At 36.8% G+C, this 25492-nt stretch overlaps 1 pseudogene; it reads left to right on the plus strand.

The window, feature by feature from the left end:
- Nucleotides 1-23172: 23172 nt before the first annotated feature.
- On the plus strand, nt 23173-23774 carry LOC116751040 (annotated as a pseudogene).
- Nucleotides 23775-25492: the final 1718 nt, after the last annotated feature.

The following is a 25492-nucleotide window of genomic DNA, read 5'->3' on the forward strand; positions in this document are numbered from 1 at the left end:
TTCTCAATAAATAAGAGTTTAATAAGTGAATAGAGGGCTTCCCTGGTGGCGCAGTGGTTGAGAGTCCGCCTACCGATGCAGGGGACACAGGTTCGAGCCCCGGTCCGGGAGGATCCCACATGCCGCGGAGCGGCTGGGCCCGTGAGCCATGGCCGCTGAGCCTGCGCGTCCGGAGCCTGTGCTCCGCAACGGGAGAGGCCACAACAGTGAGAGAGGCCCACATACCGCAAAAAAAAAAAAAAAAAAAGTGAATAGAGGAATGAAAATCAGTGAATGAAGCAGTTAGAATAAAGGGTGGGTAGTATCTGAAGGTAAAACAGCAACATGAAAAAGACATTTACAATTTTACTTAAACAAGCCTTTAACATCCCTGTTCTGATCACAAAGAACTATCCTCTCAGCACTTATGAAGTGAAGTAACATTTCACAAAGTTTAAAAGCAGAATATTTACAAAGCAAGGAAACTACATGGTTATGCTGACACAATTATATCAAAATATCCTGGAAAATGTAAAATCACTATTTTCATGATATTATATTTGACAAATATTTCTGACCATTTCATCTCATAAAGTCCACCTCCAATACTAAAAATGTTCACTTTCTACTTAATCTCACTCTGTTGTGTAAGTCAAAAATGTATGTGTGATTACAACAATGTGTTTTAGACTATTAAAAACAAATTAGCCTTTGAATATGAGCTTCATGCCTTAAAAATTATAAAGATGTTTGACTACATTAAACGTAATTTCTATATATCTTTGAGGACAAGGAGAACTAATAACACTTTCATTGGGTATTTCTCAGGCAGCCTGGAACACAGAATAAGAGATCTACTCATACATCCTTACCTCAGTAACCAAGATTTAATTAATTAAATTAGGGTAGAATTCTCAGGGAATAAAATCAAATATATCTACTGTAATGAAGAAGCCAAAAACAGAGGTGTTTACTGAGATTTCCAAACGCAAAACAAATTATATTTGTCACAATTATTTCAGTTGCAAGTGACAGAAATTCGACTCAAATTGGTTTAAATAAAAATTCCAATAACTTCGCCAATATTTACGGCAATTCCCAAAATGACTGTGGTCTTTCCTGAGCACACCAATACTCCGCAGTCTACTGTCGTGGCATGATCATGCTGACTCATGCTCACACCCCTGTGGCAGGGGAAGTGGGACCACATGATTGACAGCCCAACAGCAATCTAGTAGAATTACAGAAACTAAACCACAAAGGGAAAAAGGATGTAGGTCAGGCAAAAATTTCAAATGCTGGGACTTCCCTGGTGGCGCAGTGGTTAAGAATCTGCCTGCCAATGCAGGGGACATGGGTTCGAGCCCTGGTCCAGGAAGATCCCATATGCTGCAGAGCAGCTAAGCCCGTGCGCCACAACTACTGAAGCCCGTGCACCTAGAGCCCATGCTCTGCAACAAGAGAAGCCACCGCAATGAGAAGCCAGTGCACCACAACGAAGAGTAGCCCCCGCTTGCTGCAACTAGAGAAAGGCGGCACACAGCGACGAAGACCCAACGCAGCCAAAAATTTTTTAAAAATATATTTCAAATGTTAACTACACAAGTTAAGTTCTATGATTAAGCAGATAAATCTGTTTTTGAAATTAAATAACTATGACCGCTGGAATTAAGAACAAACTCAGATAATTTTATTGCAGTTTCTTCTAAACACAAGTAAATTCTCAGACAACCATGAGATTGGTTCAAATGACTGAAGGCTTTTTAAGAGATGAGCAAATATTAAAATAACAAGATTCCTGGTTGTGAGAAGCTTGCCTGCCAAGCTGTACGTGAAGTCTTACAACCTCTAAGCCTCCACTATCCAGACTCTTTTATTACCTCCAATCCCTAGGGTGAGCAATAGGGAGAATTTGAAGGATAGAATGAGACTTAGAACTCAGTTTCATTCGTCAGAAATAAAATCACCTGCAAGTGAAATAATCTGTTTTACTAAAACTCTCTTCCTTGCTGGCGTTGATGAATCAAGAAACTATTTTGTGAGCAGTCTTCTAAAAAGACTCATAAGGAGGAAAGCAAGGGCAGCACTGGCCAATAGTCAGCAAGAAACTGAGGCTCTCGATGCAACAGTCTTCAAGGATCTGACACCTAGCAAGATGGACATTAAAACCTTATGCAGCGTAATCAAGGTGGTAACATCCTTTAACCTTTGCTGTGTTCTGCTGGTTAGATGTAAATCAGAGGTGGAGGGGATCACACAAGAGCAAGAGTAGGGGGAGGTGGGGAGAAGTGGGAGCCACCCTACAATCTGCCAGTCAAGGGAGTGAAAATCGAAGTATAAGAACACCATTTTCTCATCTTTTACCATAATGAATGTTCATACTGTCTAACTAATAACTCCAACCTGAACATTCTTCTAATCATTTTTCATGACCTTAAAACACGTCTTAAAAAATTAATAGGACTTCCCTGGTGGCGCAGTGGTTGAGAGTCCGCCTGCCGATGCAGGGGACACGGGTTTGTGCCCGGGTCCGGGAAGATCCCACATGCCGCGGAGAGGCCGGGCCCGTGAGCCATGGCCGCTGAGCCTGAGCGTCCGGAGCCTGTGCTCCACAACGGGAGAGGCCACAACAGTGACAGGCCTGCGTACCGCAAAAAAAAAAAAAAATTAATAGCTTTTGTGGTAAAGAAACAGTTATCAGACATCAGCATTTCCTTCAATTTCAAGTGTGTAGTTAACTATTACATTTTAGTGAAATAAAATCTAAAAATTTTACTGGAAATACCACGTGCAATATAATTACATTGTTATGTTTTTATCTATTTATTTTTCTACCCAAATATATGTAATACATCAATATTTGAAATAACTTGTTTTGCTTTTTTTGTACTCTTTCATTTTATTTAAAGTTTAAAATGGGCATGTGTCATTTTTATAAAAACTGTAACTCCTAAATTATGTCTGCATCACAATTAAACCATCTAGCCTTCTCATTATTATGCTACCAATAACATAACAGTATTATAAACAAAGTTATTCCACCAGAATTAATACATTTCCTTGAGCACTTGATACCTACCAGGAGTTACCAAGTTATTATTACTCAATATTACTTAAAATGAACATTTATAACATCTTATTAATAAATGACTTGGAAAGAAAGCTAAGAAAAACAAAAGAGATTAGGAACATAAATGATTACTTGGGTTCACTAAAAACAGCCACTTTTATAACCAAGTACATAAATCCTAATTAAATATTAATTCAATGATTAGAATTCTTTGATTTAAAAAAAAATTTGAAAAACAAACTTTTACCATTACAGAGCTTCTGAATTTTTATGTTAGTAGTTTATCTACCGGGAGTAAGTTTTAGAGGTAATTTTCAGACTATGAAAACCCATGAACTATTACTTTCGAATCTTATCCAAACTCCAAGTGTTTATAGAATGGTTGGTAAACCGTGACAGCTGGCTTTCCACAGAACTGAACAGGATGCCTCTCCTTTAGACACAGGTGACAATAAGTTACAGTGTGTATAAATATGCTTTATGTTTTATTTTGCTGGCCAGAAAGGATTATGAAACTAAGAAGGTAATTATCATCGCAGAACATCATGAAGTATTACTTTTTGACTTTTAAATTGTTTTCAGAATACTTTAATTTATGGCATATATGTTTATATATCTCAACTCATGTATACATATATATGTATGCCAATATATAAAATATGTACATTATAGATATGCACATATACACATAATGTTACATGGCAGACGGCTTCTGGGCTGTCTACTTGAAGAATTTGTATATTCATACACCTTACTAAAGAAATCTAAAGTCCTCTTACCCCATTGTATTAGATTTTAGTTTTACTCGATTTCAAATTGAATTTCAATAAACTTAATGGCTTAAAACAACACAAATCTATTATTTTACATTTCTGGAAGCGAGAAGTCTGACAAAAGTCTCTGAGCTAAAATCAAGGTGTCAACAAGGCCACATTCCTTTCTGGAGGCTCTAGGGGAGAATGTTGCCTTGTTTTCTTTAATTTCTAGAGGACACATACATTCCTTAGCTTGTGGCCCCTTCCTCGCAGCATCTTCAAAGCTCTGACTCTGACACCCAACCTCCTGCCTCCCTATTCCACTCAGGAGGACCATTGTGATTACACTGGGTCCACCTGGATAATTCAGGATCATCTCCCCATCTCTAGGTCCTTAATTTAATCACATGTGCAAAATCCATTTTGCCATGTAAGGTAACATATTTTCAGGTGCCACAAATTAGGACATGGACATCTTCAGAGGGGCCATTATTCTGCCTACCACACCTTTCATTTATGTTCATTTTTCTTCTTGTGTTGTAAGGTAAATTTCCAAGTAAGGATTTTGCTTGTGCAATTGTTTGTAAAGAAAGAGGAGAGACAAAGGGATGTTTCAGTATATCCTAAGAACTGTCCTTTGAAGTACAGAGTGTTACCTAGAATAATTCTTCTATAGCCCTATATGAGTAAGGTTTCCAATTTGAATATTCAAGGGGAAGTTGTTTTGTGTGCACTTGAGATAAAACTTTTTTTTTTTTTTTAACTAGGCTATTATTTCCAGGTTCTTTTTTTTAAAAAAATTATTTACTTTTGGCTATGTTGGGTCTTCTTTGCTGTGCACGGGCTTTCTCTAGTTGCAGCAAACGGGGCTACTCTTCGTTGTGGTGCATAGGCTTCTCATTGCAGTGGCTTCTCTTCCTGCAGAGCATAGGGTATAAGCACGAGGGCTTCAGTAGTTGTGGCTCGTGGGCTCTAGAGCGCAGGCTCAGTAGTTGTGGTGCATGGGCTGAGCTGCTCTGCAGCATGTGGGATCTTCCTGGACCATGGCTCGAACTCATGTCCCCTGCATTGGCAGGTGGATTCTTAACCACTGCACCACCAGGGAAGTCTGATAAAGCATGTTTTTGAAATGAGCCTTCTTGGGAGGAGGGAGACATCATTTTAAGATGTAGAGATGAGCTGGGCAGACAGGTCAAGGTTAGACAGGCGATAGATACGTATGGAGCTGATGAACCCAGCTTCTAAACGTACTGAGCAAAGCCTTTTGAGATTAAAATTTTGAAAATTCCCCACTGAGGGATTGGAAAACATGGTCTCAAAGGAGAGGCAGCTTTGGAATGGATATAAGGTGAAAAGGAACTGCATTAGTTTAAAAGTTTCTTTTAAGAGCATGATCTCTAATGTAAACGTGGGAAACCGGAAGAAGCTTGAAAGTCTGAAACTGAACTTTGCTGGCTGAAAGAGCTTGCACAGGGGAGTGTGATTAAGCTGGCTGGTAATAATAGGATCTACGTCCACTTTAGGCTGGGACTGTGGAAGGACAGAATCTGAAATACTACAACAAACTAGAGTAACATTTTAAAGTTAGAAACAATAAAGAGAGTTCCAAGCCTGAAGGTAAGCGATACTTCTATCTTCTTAAACGACTTGCTCATTTGTGTGTTATCTGAGCCTGCAGGCTGCAATAAAGAAGAATAGTATGCATTTTGATTATTTTACTATTTTGATATAGTGCTTTCATCATGCTTTTTGCTAAAAGATGACTGTCTATTTAACAGTTTAGTATTAGGAAGAAACATATTAAGAAGCTTTTAAAATGATATAAAACATTTATGGTCTTGACTTATTGAGGTGAGAAACATCCATAAAGTAAATGGAAATGTATCTTTACAGCCACATCTTTATTATTAAACAGAGCAACTATGTACAAGTTAGAATTAGGGAAATGTGTTATCCAAGACTGATGCATTTCTAGGGACTATAGACATATACTGAAAACTTTTCTCAGCCTCCAGAAACTGGCAGTTAGGGAGGAAAATTATGTATCACAAGTACAGGGAAGGGGAGGATGAATTGCCTGTGAAATTCCATCTACTGCCCAAGGGTCCTTGTTAAGTCTGTGTGGGGTCATTCTTTGCTGAGCCTGATCAAGCATCCCCTAAAAGGACCAGGGAAGTTTCTTCTTATCAGGTCAGGAAAAAAGGAAATAACAATGTCAGTGTTTTCAAATTCAGTGCAGTCCTGTGTTTCTAAGGTGCCCAGGTAGCATTCGATATGCCACCCCACATTTTTTTTTTCTTTCCTTTCTAAGTAACTTAGCTCAACAGCTACACTAAGCTCCAAGAATGGTGAAAATGTTCCTTGTAGCCAAATCTTGTTCTCTGGGAGAAGAGAACACAGGCAGGCAGCCTCAAGCTTATGAAAGGGCTGTATTTTAAATGTTCCTTGGAATATAAATAGTTTAGTACTTGGAATTTATTCTCACAAAAACCGTGCTGTAAATGAGATTCATTCCCTTTTCAAATTTTCAAAAGTCTATTTAACCTATATTGTTCTGAAACTATGGTTTCAATTGTACTATTTTAGTTACAGCTACCTACCACTTTAAACTCTGAAGAAATATCTGTAACTTATTTTTTTTTAATTTCACCTAGTTACAGAGGTATACTGGGGATATGAAGTTTACAGTATCTGAAATATCTTCCCCATCCTAACAGATTGTCATTGCCAAGGAAGATGATCACAGGAATAAGAAGTGAATTTACCTATAATCTATATCTATGCCCGTGCCTATCTCTTTATCTAGATATTCAGAATCTTAACTCAAGACTCCAGAAACACAAATGTACTCAAGTCCACATCCCACCCCATTTTTTTTTCTGTTCTTCCTTAGCCATTACACTCTAGTAATGGAATGGGAAAGATATTCCCAAATACTATAAACTTTGTACTGCACCGTAGCTCTACAATCACGTGAAAGAACGTAACTGTAGCTCAAACTGTAGCTCGAACAATCATCTTGTTCAGAAGTCCCGTCAAGCTGGAAGCCAGAAGATTAAGCCTTAGACGGAATTGTATTTAACTTATGTAGGATTTTTAAAGATCTTGAACTACTGATTGACATTTAAAAATTGGATAGATCTCACATACAAATCTAGATGCCTACCTTCTTTTAATGAATCAGAAGACTGGTGAGACCAGGCCTATATTGTGAATGCTCTTTAATAGTTGAATGGCCGTTTAAGAATTACTGAATGGCTGCCATGTTTCTCAATGGTGGTGTCCCTTCATAGGTTGCCACCTTCTCCACTGTTCCTCTTCATCCTACAGCAGGCCGTGTTCCCTGCATTTATATTAACAGACCTCTCTGAATGCATTTGATTTGCTAGCCTGATTCTATTGTTCTTAATCAGGAAGTAAGTAGTAGTTCTTTTCAAAAAGGAAGAAGGAGGCTCTGGCTTCAGAATCCTGTCCTCCCATCCACAGTCGTAGGCCACTTCATAAACCAGGAGTGTATCTATTTGGAACGTCTTATACTCCTTTACAATAGATCTGCAGGAAAACATCCTAACAGCTTTGCTTAGGCTTCTAAGCATATCAGGAACACACATTAGAAACTAACACACTTTACTCTTGGTTGTTCTAGAAAAAAGGGCACAGATCATTGAAAAATATTTTTCCTGGATATTTGACATTCTGATTTGTATACTGTGATCTACTTTCTATTTTCATCTCTACTTAGAAAAATAAAGAAAATATACAAATGGTATATCCAACCCCCAAAAGGGGTTTCAAGGGGCTTTAGACCCCCATGATGTCCATCACACTTCCCAAGCCATTCCTCTAAGCAATGAAATTGTGTTTGCTGTACAAACCTATCCAAAAAAGCCTTCTACCCCATCATCTTCAAATCAGATTAGCATTCTAAGACTCCAGCATATGAAAATTCTGGAGCCTCCCTTTAAATGCTATTTAAACAATCCAAATGAAAAGTAAGTTCTCCTGAGTTAAATCCCCAGTCCTCCTCCTGTAAGGCAACAATTGCTAACATACTCTTTCTACCCTTCTCGAAGTTTATTTTTAAATTAAACTAAGAATGAATAAATTACTGATATAAGAACTCAGACAATAAAATTATAGTTTCTATCTATAATACTATCTGTAAAACTTTACCAGCTAGGTATCAAGAAACAAAAATTTAATCCAAACTAGATTTTTACACTAGACTCCCTGATTTGAAAAATTTCTTCTGGTATCCCAGACCATTGAATTAAAAGCTTATTCTTTTAGCCCTCATGCCCATGCCCTTGGCTTCCCCAAGGTATTTTCTGAGTGTTCTCAAAACTGGGAGCTAAAGGTATCTCTCATGTATATTCTCAAACTGGAGACATTGAAATTTGACCAACCCTAGGCCCAGGTGACTACTGTCATCTGCTGCTGTGTGATTCTTTCTACAGGTTCTGATGTATTCATTGTACAGATATTCATTAAGTGAATACAACAAACCAGACACTTTTGTAGACCCTGGGGCTGAAATGGTAAACAAAACTGAAAATTCTAATTTTCAGGGAGTGTACATTGTAGTGGGGGGGAGCGGTCAAACAAACGAATAAAATATACAGTTTATTTAATTATTTTAAGTCCAATAGGGGAACAAAAAGTAGAGAAGGGGGTAGAAGAGAGTGCTGTTATTAGAAGGTAAGTAGGAAAGACCCCTACTGAGAAGGTAACATTACAGTAAAGATGTGAGGCAGTGAGCCATACAATGATCTAGAGAAGGGGTAGCAAGCAAGGCACACAGGCCAAACCTGGCCCATCACCTACTTTTGTATATCCCATAAGCCAAGAATGATTTTCATGTCTTTTAATTACTGAAGAGAAAAAAATCAAAAGAATTTTTTGTGCCACATGAAAATTATATAAAATTCCAATTTTAGTGTCCATAAGCAAACTTTTCTTTTTTTTTTTTTTTTTTTTTTTGCGGTACGCGGGCCTCTCACTGTGTGGCCTCTCCCGTTGCGGAGCACAGGCTCTGGACACGCAGGCTCAGCAGCCATGGCTCACGGGCCTAGCCACTCCACGGCATGTGGGATCTTCCCGGACCGGGGCACGAACCCATGTCCCCTGCATCGGCAGGCAGACTCTCAACCACTGTGCCACCAGGGAAGCCCAGGCAAACTTTTCTTGAAACACAATTATGCCCGTTTGTATATTGACTATGGCAGCTTTCATACTAAAATGGCAAAGTTGAGTACTTGTAGATATCTGATCTGCAAAATTAAAAATGTTTACTGATTTTGTCCTTTACAAAAAAATCTTGCTGACTGCTAATCTAGAACTAGTGTAATCCAGGAATATCTTTTTTCATTTTTATGCCATTTTTGAGTAATGACAGATTTTTGAGGAATGATAGATTTTTGATTTAAGTCTTTATTATAAATCTTATCCTTTATTGTTCACCTATATTAACTTTGAATTAAAACTTTTCTGATATTAATATTATGATCCATACTTTAGTTTTGGTTGCATTTAACTGATATGTTTTTGCCCACCCTAACTTTCATCCTTTCTAATTCAGGTGTCAATGCCCTTTGGCCAAAGAGACTAGGAATTCATGTATAGTTGAACAAAGTTAGTTTTATAATGTGTTATAATGGACGAGACCACACATCGGAGAACCATGGAGTGTCTCAGTAAAAGGGTGTTATAGGATTTGGGTTTGTGTTAGGTGATTTGGAAGAGGGATCAAGGAAGTATGGCTTGGTTAAGGATCAGATGATGTCATGAAGTGGAGAAAATTTTATGGTTATATCTTAAAATTTTTTTTATCTGCAAAATAGGAAGAATGAAACAAGAGTAACCTATAATTGGTGAAGCAGCAGTAGTTACTCATATTAACCATGGGAGGGATATGTCTGAGCATTTTTGTGGTTTGGGCAATATTTTCTTTTTCATCTGTGTTCAGACATGACTATAGAATAATTTTGTTTTGATCTTGATCCATATGGTGACAGAGTGACTTCGTGATGCTGGTGCTCTGTGAAATTGTTACATTCAATAGGAGAATATCATGGACTACTTGTGAGAACCAGACCAGATCCTCCTAACAACACTAAGGCCTAGATGATATAAAAAAGAAGGCAATCAAGAATTCTTTATTCAAACCATTCTTCCAAAAAGGGTAAATGAAGACATTTCCAAATAACCAGACAGATAATTCATCGCCAGCAAACCTGCTTTACACAAAATACTAAAGGTAATCTTTGAGGCATAAAGAAAGTGTCATCAGACAGTAAGTTAAATCCATGGAGAAATAAAGAATACTAGGAAAGGTAATTACTTAGATAAATATAAGAGAAAGTAAGAATATTTTTTTCTTCTTTTGACTAATGTAAGGATAAAAGATTATTATAAAACTATATTTTATAACTTCTATCATATAATATTTAAGGGTAAATATATATGACAATAACATCACAAAGGATAAATGAGGGAAGGGAACTATACTAGAGCAAAATTCATTTTATTGCAATTAAATTAGGAATAATCTGAAGCAGATTATTTTTAATTAAGATGTTATAATCCCTAGGGAAAAAGCCATTGAGAAACTAACTCAAAAAAAAAAGTGATACTCCAGCAAAGATCTACTTAAAGCAAAATAAGGTAGTAAAGGAGAAAAAGTAAATAGCAAAGTGACTGACATTAATCCAACTATATCAATAATTACACTAAATGTAAATGGGTTAAACACTCTAATCAAAAGGCAGAGATTGGTAAATTGAGACCAAATAGATATGTACTACAACTGTACTCTATCCACAAGAGATAAACTTTAGATTGAATGGCACAAAGTGACTTAAAGTGAAAGAATGGGGAAAGCTGTACCAGGCAAACAGTAATCATAAGAGAGTTCGAATGACCATATCAGTGTCAGAAGAAAATATACATTCAGACCAAAGAATGATAAAATGGTCAATTCAACAGAAAAATAAGGAATATCAAAACATAAGTACCGAACATCATATCCCCAAAACACATCTAGTAAAAAAAATGACAAAATTGAAGGGAGAAATACAGATCTCAACAATAAAAATCGGACATTTCAATACTACATTCTCAATAATGAAAAGAGGAACTAGACAGAAAATCAGCAAGGATACAGAAGATTTGAATAACACTGTCAACCAACCTGACATAACTGACATCTCTAGAATACTCCATCCACCACAAAAAACACACATCCTTTTCAGATGTAGATACAACATTCTCCAGAACAAACTATACACCAAGCCATAAAACACGCTTCAGTAAATTTAAAAGAATTAAAATCATGCAAAGTACATGATTACAAATCAATAACAGAAAGAAATTCAGGAAATTCACAAATATTAGAAATTAAACAACATACCTCTAAATGACCCATTATGTTTCTGTTGATACAAAATTACACAGAAAAGGCAACTTTATAAAGATAGAATGTAGATTAGTGATTGTCAGGAGCTGGGAATGAAAACCAGTATTTATTGCAAATGGACATCAGGAACCTTTTTAGGTGATGGAAACGTCAAACTAGATTGTGGCTATGGTTACATACCTATATAAAAGTACAAAACAAGCCATTGAATTCTAAGACTTAAATGGGACCATTTTATGGTATGTAAGCCCATATAGTATATAACACTTCTAAATAGTTGATAGGTCAGAGAAGAAATCAAAAGGGCAATTACAAAGTATTTTTCTCTGAATGAAAATGAAAAGACAACATACCAAAATTGGTGACATGCTGCTAAAGCTGTTTTTCATGACGACTTTATAGCAGTAAATGCTTATGTTAGATAAGAAAAAGGTCTTAAATATCAATGACTTAAGCTTCCAACTAAAGACTAGAAGAAGTCAATTAAACCCAAATTAGGAAGATAAAAAATTATCAGAGGGGAAAAAAAAATCAATGAAATAGAAAACAAAGAAAAAATAGAGAAAAATCAACTAAACCAAAAGCTGGTTTTTTGAAAAGTTCAATAAAATTTATAAACATTTGACCAGACTGAGCAAGAAAGGCATTTGCCAATATCAGAAATGAGATATGGCATCAATATAGATTTGCAGATATTAAGAGCAAAGGAAAAGTTTATGAAAAACTTCATGGAAATAAACTCAAAAACTTAGATGAAATGGCCATATTCCTTGAAATATATAGGCAAACAAAGCTCACTAAAGATGAAATAGATAACTTGAATAGCCTTATATATATTGAAGAAATGTAACTTGTAATTAAAAACCTTCCTACATTGAAAATTCCACATCCAGTTTGCTTCAAAGGTGAATTCTACTAAACATTTAGGAAATAATTAATTCCAATTCTACACAAGAATATTTCAAAAAATTGAAGAGGAGAGAATGCTTTCCAACTTATTCTGTGAGGTCCTGATACTAACATCAGAAAAAGACACTGAAAGAAAAAGAAGACTAATATCCCCCATGAACATAAATGCAAAGGTTCTAAAATTTTCAACAAATCAAGCTATATGAAAAAGGTTAAGAATCATGACCAAGGGAAGTTTTTCTCAGGAACATCAGGTTGATTTAACATTCCAAAAAATAAATAAATAAAAATCAATGAATGCAATTCATAGTATTTGTTAATTAAAAAGAAAAAATCATATGATCACCTCAATCGATGCACAAAAACTATTTTCCCAACTCCAACATCTATTCTAAATTTTTTAAGTCTCAGAAAATTAGAAATAGAGGCAAACTTTTACAAAGTGATAAAGCACATCTATAAAACATCTATATCCAACATTGTAATTAATGATGAAAGAGTGAATGAATTCTCATAAGTGAAAGAGTTCCCAGCTGCCAAAGCTGGGAAAATGTGAGCAATCAAATACATAATGTAGTATTACAATGATAACCCAAATTATAAAATAAAAACATGAGTCTATACTGATAAAATAAAGGCTTATATAAATAAATAAATAGGAGACAAGAGACAAATCTCCTTTACAGGAGATTTCCAAGTAATTTATATAGACACTCTCCCCTTAAAGAAGGTGAAGCATAACCCCACACTTAAGTACAGGCTATACTTGGTGACTTGCTTCTAGAGTACAGAATGGAAAGAGGGAAAAAGTGACTTTTCAGGGCAGAAAAACTAGCCAGATGATCAGAATTGTTACCATAAGTGATAAATCAGTTATAAATTTAAAACTACTTCACTTCTTGGTTATACTCTGAAAAACCCTTAACCCTAGTCTAACCATGAGAAAACCACCAGACAAACCAAAACAACATACTGTTTAAAATATCCAACTAGTACTCCTCAAAAAAGTCCAGGTTATCATAAACAAGAAAAGTTTGAGGAACAGTTATAGCCCAAAAGAGTCTAAAGAGACATAACAACTAAATGTAATGTGATATTCTGGATTGGATCCTAGAAACATATATTATGGAAAAACTAATGAATTTCAAATAAAGTATGAAGTTCAGTCAATAACGATAAACAAGGCACAAATTACTGATAGAGGCAACAATAAACTGAAGTGTAAAAGTAAGATGCTAAGAGAAAGAAATCAGATACAGAAGAATATATCCTGCATCATTCGGTTTATATGAAATCCTAGAAAAGTTATAGCTACAGAGACAGAAAGCACAATATTGATTGCCAGTGGCCAGAAGTGAGGAGAGGATTGACTGCAAAGGCACACTAAGGAATTTTTAGAGTCATGGAAATGTTCTACACAGGAACCACTACCATAGTGGTTACTAGAATGCATACATTTTGCAAAATTGGTGACTTTTTATAAATTAGATCTTAATAGTGCTATTTTCAATAGCCGTTTTATTGTCTTTAAGGCCTTTAGTTTTACTCAGGGTCACAGCCACCTCTAAAATGATAATACCAACACAGTGTTGTAAGCATGCTGGTAAAAGTGTGGCATATAACTCTGATATTGAGGATAACTGCCCAAAACAGCTATGGGGATAGGATCTTAGAGAAGTCTTCCCAGAGCCTCTGGGAGGAATTTTACTGTTTCATCTTTTTGCATGTTTTATGGGTGGTCAACTTGTTCCAGAGAGACATTCCATTCTCTTTACAAGGAGAACGTGGGGATACTAAGTTTTTCTAAAGAACACAATAATTTAACAGAAAATGAGGTACCTGCTATTTGACATTACTGTACATGCCTCAGCCAGATCCTATATTAGTTATAATGTGTTAGTATCCGAATTATTAGTCAACTCATGTTGACTATGGGCCTGGGCAAAAGTCCTGCACAGGAAGGGGAAATTGCTCTTGCAGGTTCATGTAAACAGAATTTGGCTTGCTGTGATGCTTGTAAGTTTATCACTTTCCCAAATGTTCCATCAGATCCAAGGATAGTCTTTCTTAGCATATACTTATGTGATTTTTCTTTTTCCTTTTTTTTCTACTACCTTCAATCACCCTATAGCAGCTGGTTTCAATGAACACTTTCAAAGTCAGCAGACGATTCCCAACTGAAATGTCCAGCCTTGATCTTAGACCCTTCTGCTTGTTGTGTGTTTTCTTACAGCCTCTTTCTCATGAGAATAAGTATATTTGCTTTCCTCACACATAAAGAAACTGTCTCTTATTTTTGCCAAAGATACAACCATCCCCCTAGTTCCCTAGGCTCAAGTTATTGGAATAACTTTTTAATCCTCTCTCTCCCTTGATCTCACCAAGTCTTTCCAAATGCTTTACTCAAATGTAACCTCATATGACCTCATATCCACACTCTTCAGACGACCTTCCTCCTGTTGCCTCCACCCCTTCTCTGTTCTAAAACACCTATACAAACTCCTATAACACCTTTTAAGTATCTTTTCACGGACATCTCTTTCTATACAGGAATCTACACTTCCCTTTGTCCGCTATAATAAATACAAACTTAAGTGTCCAGCATGCAGCGCCTTATATCAACTGCTCTTCTATATATTTTACACATCTCAAAAAACTGTTTGCTTTCCCATTTAGAGTTTACTGTACACTAATTTCCACACAGATTCTCACAATAACTCCATAAAACAGATGCACTATTATCACCTACATTTTACAGATGAAGAATCAAAAAATCAGAGTACCTTGACAAAGGTCACTCAGTTTGTAAGTGGTAGAGTTATTACTTTATGTCAGATCATTCTGACCCAAAGACTATAGTCTTAACTATTATACCCTATCACCTTCACATCAAATACCTGTCTCTGTAAGTATCATTTACGTCCACCTAGACTCTCTTCTCTCCTTCAATCTTACCCAGGTTGGCTTTAATCTAAACCACCACCCAGTCGTGCATTTCCTTTCATGGTTCGTCTCCTGCCTTGTACTATATCTGTTTACTCTTGCTGATAGGTGATATTCAACTCAACTATAGAAATTTCAACTTTGAGAATTATGTGTGTCTTATACAGCCTGGATCCCCAGCATCTAGTAAATTTCCTTGTCTACTGATGGAGATCAGTAAGCGTCTGTCAAAAAAAAAAAAAGTTCTCCATTTTTGGAAGTCTCTGGATTCTGTAATCCTTTCAGTGGTTAGTACACTTCTCTGCACACAGTAAAGGTAAATGCTGGCTCACTATGCTCCTTACACTTTAAATATGTTAACACATATTTCCTTGAAGTTATTTGCGTTCTCTTGGACTTTCCCTCTTTAGTTCATGCATTTACAAAGGTTAGGAAAGCAGCGGGTGTGCAAAGAAGGATTCAGAGGCTAGAGCTACTCTTCCTCAGACCCAACAAAATGGGTTTTGACATCTTATACCACATGGAAATGAACGGGAAAATGTTCAAAAAATAGTTGAACATATGACCAATGGGATATCATTTTACATTCATGTTGGACCTTTTTAGGACTACCTTTGTTACTAGTAAGAACACGTCTTAAAATTAATGCCTGAAAAACAAATAAAGAAAAAACAAAAGAATGAGAAATGATATTTGCATTTACACAGCATCCTACCTTTCCCTTAGTGATTTTTACAATCATTTTCTATTCCTACCCTTAAAACAGCAGAAGCCAAGGCAGTTGTTATTATACTAATTTAATTTATAGTGTTATTTAAACACTATGAGATTTATTTTTGCAAAGTGATGAGGCCAATAAGTAATACCACTGGGACCAGGACTTGGATTTTCTGGATCACAATCCACTATTCTGACATATTTGAATTTTGCTGCATTCGCAGCCAAAAATCCAGTCACAATTGCTTGCTTTGGGATCAGGGGTATATTTGTTAAACAGTGCTACCACCTGCTGGTAAGTTTTCCAATAATTCACAGTATAGCAAACCTAAAACAGGAAACAAATAAAAGGATAACCAATATAGCAATAGTTTACAATTACATTTACCTGCCACATTCTAACTGTACTTCCTAACTGTGCTATCATATCTGCTTAGGCGCTCCTTTACAGGTAGCCAATGAATCTTCCAACTTTAAATGTCCAAACATTTCTTTTCTCAAGATCTTATAATTACATTAATTTTGTCTACTTCTTAGAATATGCATGTTTGGGAGAACATTTTACTAAACTTTTATACAATACGATAACAAACTTGGTGCCTACCAACAATGTAAGTCAGTAATACCCAAATCTGTGTACATAAAATCACCATCTGGTGAGGAGTGAGGGCTATTATGGTAGCAAAGGCCTGTCTCCCTACATAAAAAAATAGTAAGCCAAAAAATACCACCGCATTCCTGAAGGGATTGCGGAGATCAGTGCCATTATTGAGGACTTGAAAGATGCAGGAGTGGTGATTCCCACCACATCCCCACTCAACAGTCCTATTTTGGCCTGTGCAAAAGAAAGATGGATTTTGAAAAATGACAGTGGATTACCGTAAGCTTAACTGTGATAGTGAATCCAATTGCAGCTGCTGTACCAGATGCGGTTTCATTGCTTGAACAAATTAACACATTCCTTGGTATCAAGTATTCAGCTATTGACCTGGCAAATACCCTTTTCTCCATAAGGTCCACCAGGAGAAGATTTTTTTTTTCAGCTGGCAAGGCTAGCATTATACCTTGACTGTCATATCTCAAGAGTATATCACAACTCTCTAGGCCTATATAATAACTTAGCCCAGAGATGTTGATCACTTTTCCTTCTATAAGATATCATACTGGTCCATTACATCAATGACATTATGCTGATTGGAACTAGTGAGCAAGAAATAACTAGTTTAGCCTAGGCATTATCTGATCCACCAAGCTACACAGTTGGGCATGCATAGAAACACTCCATAATCAAATGAAAGTCGTATATACTTGATTGGCCTCAAGCAGGCACATGGTTTTTCACTTTGCTTGGAAGGAGAAATGGCCAGATGTATGATTATAAACTGGCTCATGGGTTGTGGTCAACGGTTTGGCTAGTCAGTCAGGGATTTGGAAGAAACATGATTGGAAAATTTATGAGGAGGAAATCTGGGGAAGAAGTACAGGGGTTGACCCCTCTGATTGGGCCAAAACATGAAGATATTTGTATCCCATGTAATTGTTCAGTAAAGGGTGACCTCAGCAGAGGAGAATTTTAATATTCAAGTGGATAAGATGAACTGTTTTGTGAATACCAGGCAGTCTCTTTCCCCAGCCACCCCTGTCATTGCCAAATGGGCTCATGAACAAAGTGGCCATGATGACAGGGACAGAGCTTATGCATGGGCTCAGCAATATGGCCTTCCACACACTGAGGCCAATCTGGCTATGACCACAACTGAGTGCCTCATCTGCTAGCAAGAGAGACCAATTCTGAGTCCCTAATATGGCACCAACTCCCTAGTAGTAGGTTGATTACACTGGACCACTTCCATTATGCAAGGGGCAGTGTTTTATGCTTATGGGAATAGACACTTACTCTGGGTACGAATTTACCTTCCCTGCACTTAATGTTTCTTCCAAAACTACCATCCATAGACTTAAAGAATGGTTTATCCATCATCACGGTATTCCACACAGCATTGTTTCAGATCAAGAAAATCACTTCACAGCAAAAGAAGGGCAGCAATGGGCCAGTGCTCATGGAATTTATTGGTCTTACCATATTTCTCACCACACTGAAGCAGCTGGCTTGATCGAATGGTGTAATGGTCTTTTGAAGACTTAGTTACAGTGCCAGTAAGGTGGTGATACCTCACAGGGCTGTAGCAAGGTTCTGCAGAAGGCTGTACATGCTCTAAATCAACATCCTGTGTATGGTGCTCTTTCTCCCGAAGCCAGGATTCACAGGTCCAGGAGTCAAGGAGTAGAAATGGCAATGGATCCACTCAATATTACCCCTGGTACCTCTAGCAAAATTTTTGCTTTGTGTTCTTCAGGCTATATACTCTGCTGGACTGGGGATTTTAGTTCCAGAGGAAGGAATGCTTACACCAGGAGATGACTCCACTGACCTTGAAGTTAATAATGCCAACACCCCACTGGCCACTTTGGGCTCCTCATGCTTCCAAATCACCAAAGAAGGGCGTTTCAGTGTAAGCTCGGGTAACTGATCTCATACCAAGAGGAAACTGGACTACTACTTTACAATGGCAGCAAGGAAGAGTAAGTCTTGAATATAGGCAATCTCTTAGGGTGCTACTTAATATTATATCATGTGATTAAAGTCAATAGAAAACTACACTAACCAAATCCAGGCAGGACTACTAATGGTCCAGACCCTTCAGGAATGAAGGTTTGGGTCACCTCACCGGTTAAAGAACCATGACCAACTGAGGTGCTTGGTGAAGAAAAGGGGATAGAGAATGGATAGTGGATAAAGGTAGTTATAATTACTAGCTAAAACCATGTGGCCAGTTGCAGAAATTAGGCCTGTTTCTATACCACTCAGATATACACACACATAGGCATGCTTGTTCTCTTTCCTCTCTTATTTTCTTATAATGTAAGGTAAAATATATTGACTTTACAACATATATTTAAGTATTGTTAATTTAACATCATAGTATAAGTTATAGACTATCAAAGAGAAGACTAACCATCACTCAAGAACTCTACCTCCTTTACCAGAAAAGCAGTCAGTGCATTCTCAATTGTACACCGGAGAGTTGTAGCACAACAGGCAAAATTATGATCTTATTTTCATGAATTGCATCTTAAGTATGGTTTGAGGAGATGACTATGGGTGCGAAGTTAACAAAAGGTGTAGTTGGGTTGGGTAATTTTATGTGTCAACATGAGCGAGGCATGGATGCCTAGATTATCTTACTGGGGGAGTGTTTTGAGTAGATTTCTGGTTGACATTGGTACCTGAATCAGTGAACCCAATGAAGTAGAAGGCCCTGTACAATATGGTTGGGCATCATCCAATCTGCTGAGGGCTGACTAAAACAAAATGTGGAGGAAGGAGAAATTTGTCTCTTTGTTTCCTGCCTCACAAGTTGAGCTGGGACAGCTCATCTCCTCTTCTCCAGCATCAGTTTGAATTCACATCATCATCTCCTCTTGTGCTCAGGCTTTCAGACTTTGACTCAATCACACTACCAGCTTCCCTGGTGCTCCATCTTGCAGATGGCATCTCATGGTACTTCTCAGCCTCCATAATCATGTGAGCCAATTTCTCATAATAAATCACCATGTATATACAAACACATACCCACATATATACCTATCCTATTGGTTCTGTTTCTCTGGAGAACCCTAACACTAGGTTTATCTCCTGAACATTCTAATTCATTTCTGGATTAGAATCAGGAAAAAATGTTTTTTAATGAGCACCCCAAGTGATTGTCATGATGAGGAAAGTTGCAAAGCTCTGACTTAAGCAAACAATTCATCCTGGGCTCTAACCATAATTGGCTCAGAGAGTCTAATAAGGTCAAATAACCCTTCTAAAACTCAGCTCTTCAAAAGAGAAATATGCAGACTGTAGTAAATTCCAACCACTAGATAGAACCTTCCTTTGTGGACAAAATCTTTGTAAAATAAAATATTCTGGATAGCCATAAAATTGATCTACGGAAGGCACACCCATGTGATAACTGAATTTTCACATACTGGATAATTTGTTTTATTTAGTCAGCAATATTGAACTTACAATTAATTATCCCACTAGACCATGAAGAGTTGTGAAATAAATGTTAACCTTAAAAAATAATTGGAGAAAAGAAAAAAAGACTGTCAACATCAGTAGGTTTGGGAAAGTAAGAATTAAAAGTGTTTTCCAACTGCTAGATGTTTTGTCATAATCCTTTACCTGCTCACAGAGTGTAACTGCACAATGTCAGAGTAGAAAGATAATAACCAGGAGAAACTCAAGAGATTCGTGGCTGTAATTGCATTAGTTAACACCCTCCATATGCTGAAAATCAAATGCCCCACAACTATTAGGAGAAAAATCAGTGAAAAATTAGCCTTACTAGGAAAATGTTGGACGTTTAAATGAACAATGTTAGAAGGAAGTAGAGGCTGGTGTAGGACAGGCTGACTTGGGAAAAGTTTGTGAAGCCATTAGGTGACTTACATATTCTTTATCTCATCATTAACTTGTAAAACCAATTCAGTCAGCCTTCCATATCCATGGGTTCTGCATCCTTGGATTCAAACAACCATGGATTGAAAATTGTGAGATACAGATCAAGACAGAAGGATGGACTGCATTGGCAAAACACAAAATCCTTGCAAGTGAAAACATCTGTGACTCATTCAATGAAAGGACAATACAGAAGCTCTGAGAATTTTGCTCCCCACACCTTTATCCTCAGACTCACCAGCACTTAGTGTTACAGGAAGAGCTAAACCTTCCAAGTGGTAAACGGGCAGATTGTCCAGGAATGGGCTGCTTAGGACTGAGGTAGGTAGTTAGGGCTTTTGCCAGCTCATGTTTGAGGTTTTTTGATTCATAGGTATGTTTTCATCTGGTCATTTTAAAAACTCCTCTTCTTCAATCCTCCCTTACGTTGGATATTTCTAGCTGGTGTTATAAGACTGCAAAGCTGCCCTTCAGTCTAATCACGTTTTACCTAGGAAAGAATGTGAGCTGTGAGTAACAAACCAGAACTGGTAGTCTCACATAGCAAATAATCCAATAATTTTTCCTGCTTACTGAAACTCCACTGATTTGCTCTATCCAAAGTGACAACAGAGTGTAGTCTACATTGAAAACTAGCTATGATACAGCTAGAACATCAAACTATCTGCCCTGTCTGGATGGGATTTGTTCCTTGGGTGCATCACACCAAATTCATTAAAATTCAAGAAAAATAGTTTCTAGTGGAACCACAGGAAAAAAAAAATCTCTTGATCTTTTATTCTATACACCTTCCACAGGTGCCCTATAGCACACTGAACAGCAATAAATTTGACTGGATCAGAAACCTATGAATCTTTCTTTATTCTTCTATTTTCTCTTTTAACTCCAAAGTGCAATCTATTTCCAAGATTCTCATTTTTTGCTCCCAAATATTTTTGAATCTGCTCAGTTTTCTCCATATCCATGACATCAACTAGCCTAAAGTGCTGTTATAGTAGACTATGATTAATAAAATAGCTTACAAAATCTTCCTGCATCTAAACTTGCCCTTCTGTAGTTAATCCTCTATTCTGTAGTCAAAGTGATCTTTCTAGAAGACAAACAAATATCGATCATATTTTATGTTCTGCTTGAACTCCCTCATATCTTTACTATTTCCCTTAGGAGCTTGTTATTTAAAGTGTGGCCCACGAGCCTGCAGCGTCAGCAATACCTAAGAGCTTAGGAGAAATGCAGAGTAGCAAGGTCCATTACAAACCTAGTGAATAAGGCTCTCTACACTGTAAAATTTCTGTACTGTAAAATTTCTGTATGGTTTAAATGCACGTTAACGTTTAAGAACCACTATGTTAGGATAAAATCCAAACTCATGGCTCACAAAGCTTTTGATGAACTACCCACAAATTAGCTTTCCTGACACTTCTCTTCACAACCCCCATCCATCCAACCTATAAAGATGCTATGTGGTCTCTTGCATCTAGATTTTCAAACGTCGGTTTACTTTTCCTGAATACTCTTTTCCACACCGCCCCAACTTCTTCCTTGCTAACTCCTACTCATTTTAATTATTCTCCAAATAAATTTTTCCATATAAACTGAGATATGTATTTCAACTAGGTATTTTAATGACACTCTATACTTCCTTACAATAGAACTTCTCTCACTATTGTAATAGACTATATCCTCCAGAATACTGTAAGCACTCTAGAAATAGAAAACTAGCTTAATATGTTAGTTGTTGTATATCCAACACCAAAAGTTAGCACATACTAAGTGTACAATATTTAGTAAATAAATGTTGACAAAAAATATACCTGATAGCTTAGTTGTTTTTTTTCCCTATGCAGAATTATGCAGAAAAACTATGATTTTTTTAACTCCCAGGAAAACTAATTCTAGAAACCTAGGCTGAATGTAGTAGAAGGATGTCTTCAGGTAGTCACTCGCATGCAGTTAGGGAAGAGGAGGCAATCTGGGAGGCAGTATCTCAGACGATAAATTCAAAGCCAGGTAACCTTTCAGGGAAGTTAAGCTGAAAGTGGCAGTGAATACAGGAGATTCGGGTATGCATGAATGGGGAAGACACTGAGTAAATCAGATGGGAGCAAGATGGTTTGAAGTGGGGCAGAGATATTGAAAAATTCACTGAGTCATAGAATATACAACACAGGTTTAAACTGTATGAGTCCACTCATATCAGATATTTTTCCCCACTAAATACGTACTACAGTACTATACAATCCATAGTTGGTTGAGTTTGAATTTGCAGGTGCAGAATCATGGATAGAGAGGGCTAACTGTAAAGTATGCAGAGGGTCAGCACCCCTAACTTCCTCACTGTTCAAGGATCAACTGTAGCTTGTGAGGAGAAGTCTGCAACCTTAGCAATAAATGCATGGTTCAAAGAGTAAAACCCCCAACTGTTCATAATGTTATGTTTTGTTCTCTTTCAAGGATATTTCTTCCTCATCCTCCTTCTCAATCCTTTCATCTATAAGTAAATTCCACTACTAAATGCAGAGGAGGATTTCACACTCCAAGTGGTGACATTTTCCTTTTTAAAATCCTGTTATACTCTCTATAACTTCTATGTGGAAAACGAATTATTGGGTTTCCAGAGTAGATGCTAGGAGACCAGTAAACCAGACAAGTAATTACAGGAGGCTGCACAGAGATTGTGGTATCGAAGGTAGAGAGGATGGGTACATTTGAGTGATATTAAAGAGACAGGGTTGATTAAATGGATTATAAACTGAAACGTAACCTCGTTAGCTGCCTTTTTAACAACTTAGTATCTGATTTTATCGCACACATTGCTGAGGAAATTGTAAAAATAAAGTATTCTCTTCCTAGGTCAGTGCTCAATAAGGAGAACATGTTTAGTTAGAGTGTGAAGATAGTGAAGCCCAATGGTGAAAAGTGGGATGAGTTTTAGTCCAGCATCTCTCAGGGTCTCCTTGAGCTAAAAATGAATTCAAACCTTAAGTCCCAGATAAGAGAGCTGAATATAACAGCAGCCAGGGAAAGTAAGTTGATAGCAGTCAGAAAGCTATTATGATCATTGTTCCTGTTCCTCAACTGAAATCTTTTGAGAAAAACCAAGTCTGGTAAGTACTTGAATTGGAGAAAATGTTCAGTGAGAAATACATTATCTTTAAAGCCCAGAGGAGAATTCTGCCTAAGCCAACTCAAAAAGGCTGTACAAAAAAATAAGCAAAAGCATCCTAGAAACCATACTCTGACAACCATGCACGTGTGATCCTAGAGGACTTAGTTTTTCCAAGTGAAAGTGTAGGCAAGAGAATCCAGGTGAAACTGGATGCCAACTAACTCAAAGATTCATTTGGATAAAACACAGCAGAATAATGTGGAACACAAGGTTGAAACTTTTTCTGTTGTCTATAAGGGCAACACAGGCAAGGATGTTAATTTAAATATCCAGAGTCTCAGTTCTCAGTTGTAAACAAAAATGACTAAAATATTATTACAAAATATTTTAAAATAATGTAAATTTCATAGTTTAATTTAAAAGACATTCTAGAAATAAGAGAAGCTCCTTTTCAGAGGATGACTAAACTCCCAACAAGCTAAAGCAAAGCCATCCTATATAGGTTCTTATTCCAGAAGGTACCATCAAGTTCTTGTTATCTGAAACTACTTATTATCTAAGAGAATGAGTTGATAATACTTAGGTTACATCACTTTGCTTTACTGTTTTTAATATTGCCAAGAAGACAGCAGTAGAGAGCAATAGAGAGATCTTAATAACACCTTCTTAACACCTCATTAATACCCTGTGCATTCAGCACAGACCAAAATCCAACTTTGGAAATAAGGAACAAGCCCTAAGTTAAGGCCTACTTTAAATCTACCCTAAAACAAATTAAAACCAAGTCTTGAAAGGTCAGCAAGAAAGAAATATTTTGAAGATTGATGCCACAAGTAAGAGGAGCTTAAGAAACACCCTGGGCTTTCCAGAGATTCTAACAATGCATAAAGTCAAACCTACACAAGTCCAATGTGACGAGTTAGTAATTTACCTGCATGTTAAAAGAAAAAAAAATTCAAAATTTCTACAATGCTTAATCAATAATGTACAGTACACATGAAAATTATACATACAAAGCCAGAAATATTGTTATACATAGTTAAGGAAAAAACAGTCAATAGACACCAACCCTAAAACGGCTAAGCTGGTGAATTCAGCAGACAAAAATTGAATACAGGTATTAGAAATATGTTCAAAACACAAAAGGAAAATACAGTCAATATATGAACAGTTAGGATATATGAGCTGAAAAATGAAAATTATAAATAGTATCATATCCATGAATGATTAAATATGACAGGAATTTCACTTCCTGCATAGAAAACCCCACAAGATACATGGAACAAATGATTTAAACATTATACAAAAGCCAGAAAATGATTCTTATTCCCTTAGAGAAAGGAAACAAAGTTAGGCATATAATTGCCAGAGTTTGCTGTTTGGAGGCATTTCTGTGTCACACCTCAGAGAGGGGCAACCCTGTCAAAGTCTTATTTTCACTGAGTATAGGGACAAAAATGAGAGTTCAGGGAGGCAAAACAACTAGACTGTGTGAGATAGAGTAGTGGAGAAAGGGAAATTACAGAGAAAGAGAGCACACACTCCAGAGATGCACAGAGAGAGGGGTTCCCTCAAATATTTGGCTGAATACTGATTTTCTCATGTATGAGACAAACTATCCAAGATTAGAAAAGTACGAAAAGCAATAGGTCAAACAACTTCTACAATACACACAGGGCTAAGTATAATTTATGATCCCAATAGTCAGAGTTTAAATAGCCAATGAGGCATTGGATATCCAACGGGGCTTCATTGACCTACGTCTACACTAAATAATCTTAAAAGCAAGCCCCAAAAGTCTGAAATACATATAAAGCTTAATTTCAACATTCTTTAAAGGAATACAATTCAATTCAACCTTTAACAATATCCAGCATCCATTCAAAAATAACAAGATAAGCAAAAAAGCAGGAAAATATTATGTATACCTATAGAAAAAACATCCATAGACACAGAACATTAAGTGCCAGAAGTGATTGATATAGCAGTAAACATGTTCAAAAAAAGTTATGATAAAGATTATAAATCATCAAGGATTTAAAGGAAAACATGAACATAATGATTCAAGAACTGGAAGAGACTAAAA

The sequence above is a fragment of the Phocoena sinus genome, chromosome 3 (genome assembly GCF_008692025.1).
Source record: "Phocoena sinus isolate mPhoSin1 chromosome 3, mPhoSin1.pri, whole genome shotgun sequence".
Taxonomy (NCBI): Eukaryota; Metazoa; Chordata; class Mammalia; order Artiodactyla; family Phocoenidae; genus Phocoena; species Phocoena sinus.